Source organism: Ranitomeya imitator, chromosome 4, assembly GCF_032444005.1.
Source record: "Ranitomeya imitator isolate aRanImi1 chromosome 4, aRanImi1.pri, whole genome shotgun sequence".
NCBI lineage: Eukaryota > Metazoa > Chordata > Amphibia > Anura > Dendrobatidae > Ranitomeya > Ranitomeya imitator.
Window position 1 is genome coordinate 414,514,647 of NC_091285.1, and position 4,762 is coordinate 414,519,408.

General features: G+C 46.2%; 1 long non-coding RNA gene across 2 annotated transcripts; it reads left to right on the top strand.

Moving 5' to 3' along the window:
* The first annotated feature begins 273 nt into the window (after positions 1 to 273).
* Positions 274 to 4,475, top strand: LOC138674157 (uncharacterized). 2 transcript variants are annotated; one of them, XR_011320512.1, is made up of 4 exons: positions 274 to 527; positions 2,903 to 2,951; positions 4,023 to 4,082; positions 4,188 to 4,475. It is a non-coding gene; the product is annotated as an uncharacterized lncRNA (long non-coding RNA). The 2 variants fall into 2 exon arrangements; XR_011320511.1 differs by having other exon boundaries at positions 4,023 to 4,475.
* The last annotated feature ends 287 nt before the right edge of the window (positions 4,476 to 4,762 follow it).

Here is a 4,762-nt window from a genome sequence, read left to right on the forward strand (position 1 = left end):
GTGGAGGCCTACGGGTCCCTTTACAACCGACCTTCTTCAGGGAAGATAAAGATTACTGTACAAAGTTTGAACACATTCTGAACAAATGCTCAGCGGACCTCATGACCTTAACCCTCTCTTTTCTCCAGAAGAACCTGGATACGGTAAACGCCCAAATAAATGCTATCGAAAGCCAATTGACCAGCACTATGCCCCAGGAGGAGTTCCAGGAACTCAAGATAAAAAATCAAGAACTATTACGATCACACAGATTGGAATTAGAAAAGAGGAAAAGATCAAAATTCCTACGAGACACCGAGGATTATTTACAGAACCGAGTCTACCAGTGGCGGGATACTCGGCATTCCACCAGACGACACAGCTCTCTAAGCTCTTCTGGTTCCATCGACAGCAGGCCCGGCACCTCAAATTCTTCCATCTCCCACTCTTCTTTTTTAGGGAACAACCGCGGTCGCCAAAAGGGAAAACGAGGCGGGGGGGCCAGTGCCGCCGGGGAACCCAGAAACCAGATGGCAACACGCTCACAGGTAAGGACCTCCCACTGGTAGTAAATATCTCCTCGAAAAATTTGGACACACATCAACTGGCTGTACTTCAGAAGGGTTTATCCTTCTGTCCTATGTACAAGTTTAACTCATTTGAACTCAATATGGACCTACAGAGGTTTTATCGCAACCTCAGACTACGTGTCCATTTCTCGGAACAATCTCCTGCATTGAATCCTTCAAGGCAGGACAAGACCCTACTTGAACTCCGCGACCTGGGCCTACGAATCCGCAGTTCTTACATGCCACCACGGTCTAATCCACCGGTGGAAACTTTTGTTTCCCTTGTCGAGAGAGACATTAACACATTGACTCGAGAGATGGATCGGGGGAAGTTCCATTTTCACACCAATCTCTCACACTCGGAGAGACTTTCGCTGGAGCAACTATCGTCAGATAAATCTTTGATAATTAAACCAGCAGATAAGGGTGGGGCGACGGTCGTCATGGATAGGACAGACTACCTTGAGGAGGTGTTTAGACAATTAGGGGACACTATGGTGTACAAAGTAATACCACACAATCCTTTGAATCAGTTGGTCCAAAAAATCGCACCTATCATAGATTTTCACCACCAAGCAGGCACTATCGACAGTAAAATGAGGGATTTCCTCATTAAAAGGGACCCCATCACCCCCATATTTTATGTTTTACCCAAAATACATAAAAGACTAGTCAAACCACCTGGACGGCCTATTGTATCCCTGACCGATTCGGTCCTGTCTCCATTATCAATGGTGCTGGAGAAAATCCTAACGCCACTAATTAAAACCACCCGCTCTTTTCTGCTGGACACTAATGACTTTATTCAAGTTATTAAAGCCCTGGGCCCTATATCTCCCTCTTCCCTTTTAATTACTTGGGATGTTAACAGCTTGTACACTTCAATAGTCCACGAGAAAGGCTTAGCAGCTACGGACAGACTCCTGAGTGATAACAAAGTAGATATCAAAATCCGCCATTTCTGTGCCGACCTTTTGGGCTTGGTACTTAAAGAAAACTACTTTATGTTTCAGGACACCTTTTATGCCCAACAACAAGGCACAGCAATGGGTGCGAACGTATCGCCCCCTTACGCCGTAGCGTATATGGCGGCCTTTGAAAATGACTACGTGTATAATCATCCCCTATTCATGACTCACTGCAGGGTTTGGCGGAGATATATCGATGATATATTTTGCATCTGGGACGGTCCCCTGGAGTCACTCCTGCCTTTTGACCAACACATCAACAGCATCTGGCCTGAACTCAAATTTTCCATACAACATGACACACATAGGATCAGCTTTTTGGATACCTTGATTTACAAGGAGAGGGAGGGCCACTTGGCAATAGATTTATTCACTAAACCAACAGATCGCAATGGTCTTCTACATTTCACCAGCTGCCACCCACCCTCCATTAAGAACTCCATTCCCAAATCGCAGTTCCATAGAGTTGACAGGATTGTCTCTGATGAAAATATCAGAAAAACCAGACTCATTGAGATGGAACACAAATTTACTGACAGGGGTTATCCCCAAGGGGTCTTGACGGATGCCAAACGGAGTTTATCATATAGCAAACCCAAGGATAACCAAAAGAGAATCCCCTTTGTTTCTACTTTTCATCCTTTCTCCAACCTGGTACAGTCTACCATCAAGAGACATTGGAACATTCTAACCAAAAGTTATCCCAACATTCCAGAGTTCAAAGTACCTTTCCTGTCATGTTTTAAGCGAGCCAGGAATCTTAAGGATAGGTTGGTCAAGGCAGATGTTGGCCCAGGCACGATGGTCCCCAAGCAAACCTTTCTACAAACCCAGAGACGAGGCACATTTCCCTGCCTAAACTGTCTGCAGTGCAGCAACGTTCAAAAGGGTCCCTCTGTCTTCCACCCACAAACTGGTAAGGCGATTCCTATCAAAGGGTTCTATACCTGTGAATCCACATTCGTGGTCTATCTTATCAAATGCCCTTGCGGTTTGGCCTATGTGGGGGAGACCACACAAACAGTGAGGGATAGGGTGGCCCAACATAAATCCACCATTCGATGTAATAAGACGCACCTCCCCCTCCCATATCATTTTTCTGAAAAGAATCATAGCATTGCCCAACTCCGTTTCCAGGTTCTAGAACAGGTAGACACCCCTAGAAGAGGCCAAAACCGTATCAGTATGCTCCAAAGGAGGGAAGCATACTGGATTTATACACTACAGACTCTAGAGCCTAAGGGATTAAACAGGGACTATGACGTCTCAGCTTTTTTGTAATATACTGTGTACGTTTAGAGCTTATTTGATGATGTATATTGACCTTGTCTAACTATTGTTGTTTCAATTTTAAATGTCTCATACTTTCCCCTTGTTCCTCCACAGAACCGTTAATTGCACCTTTTTGCACTGAGCACTGGCTTTATCTCACATGGTAGAGTATCCCCATATAATGCCATTATATTATAGAGTGTTAAACATATAGCACCTGTGTGACCACCTTAGGGACCTGCTCTGATTTCTGCTAGTGGGTAGATTGCCTTTAACATTGGTCCCCAACCTTGCCTATGTATCCGTTCCAGCCTCTCCTTCAGCACTTCGGTGCTCTTATGGCCCGCCCTGCGCCCTACCCTCCCATGTACACGGCTTCAGTTATCATGGACAGCGCTCCCATTCTCTAGTCCCTATGCGCAGGCGCCGTTAGCGCTATAGCTAGTCCCTATGCACAGGCGCCGTTAGCGCTTTAGCTCTCTAGGGTTCCCCTCATGTCGGCTCTTTCTCTGCGCATGCGCAGCCTCGCTAGTCAGGTGGTTTCTATGACGCGATGGGTCAGCTGACTCTCTGGCAGCGCGCACTTATATCCGGAAGTGCCGCGGCTTGTCAGCAGTCCCGGGAGCCACGCGATCTCTGCAGCACCGCGCCAGCACTCCCTGAGGTTACAGGTATAGTAGCGCTCCCTCTTTACAGCGCCCTCCTTCATGTCCCCTTCCCCCCCAGTCCTGCACTTATCTTGGCTCTGTTACCTACTCCCTGTTTCTCTCCTGTATAGCGCCACTACCCTAGCGAGCATCTCGCCTCTCTGCAGCGCTAATCCCCTATACCTCCAGACTCCTAAAGGTAACTACGATTATATCAGGGGTGTTTTCCCATCTTGGGTTACAGACAGAGCCAGTGCTATGTATGATGTTATACCTCTATCCTGTTATGTTCCTCAGGCGCCTTTTTCTCCCGGACTCCATCTGCAGTTAGCACCTTGAGGGCTGACACATTTATATTTCTTGTGGCTTCCAGGTATTGTTTAGGACCTTGGGGGGCATATTACCCCAGTTACATGCATTGCACTCTGTGGTTATACCCACACATCTAGATACAGGCTCCTGGTGGTCACACATGGGGCGGTTCTCTCTTATGGCATGTTTAATAGGATTTTATGCCCAGTCGCTCTGTACCATATCTACACTACGGCATTATTGTATGTATTCATATATCTGTTTTTATGTTTTAGGCAGCTCACCCTGCACCTTAGCCATAAGACCCCGCGTCTTGGGAGGTCACCTCAGTCTCTGTATCCTTTTGGGGTGGTCAGTCGGCTTTCATTTTATTAGTCCTTCGGCTAGACTCGGTCCGGTCACTTCACAACAGTTTTCCTTTACACGTTCACGGTCCTTAGCATCTCCTGAACGAGACCCACGCCTCACGGCACACCAGGTTGGATCCACCTAGACCGCCACCATTGTTGTTCGCCACTTAACATGTGATGTAGTTTTTCTTTTTTGATGAGCAGAATGTACTATACGCATATAATTGTACTGTGCATCTTGTATTTTGTCTAAAAAACTTCTTTTTTGTTCTTTTGCATATGTGTTTCAGTATTCAAAACTGTTTCTGATGAAGGTCTTGTGATTAGACCGAAAACGTTTAATTTTGAACTGGATGCACTGAATAAATGAACTTCTCAAATTGCATAACTATCTCCTGAGTGCCAAGTAATTTATTGCTTATAGAGAGCAAATCAGAGTAACGGACAAAAGAAATTTAGACTGTACCGTACCAATGGTGGCAGACCTAGCGAACCGCTTAGTGCGCTTAGGACAATCGGAGATAGCATGAGTGGAATCACCACAGTAAAAACACAGCCCATTCCGACGTCTGTGTTCTTGCCGTTCAGCTCTGGTCAAAGTCCTATCACATTGCATAGGCTCAGGTCTATGCTCAGAGAATACCGCCAAATGGTGCACAGCTTTG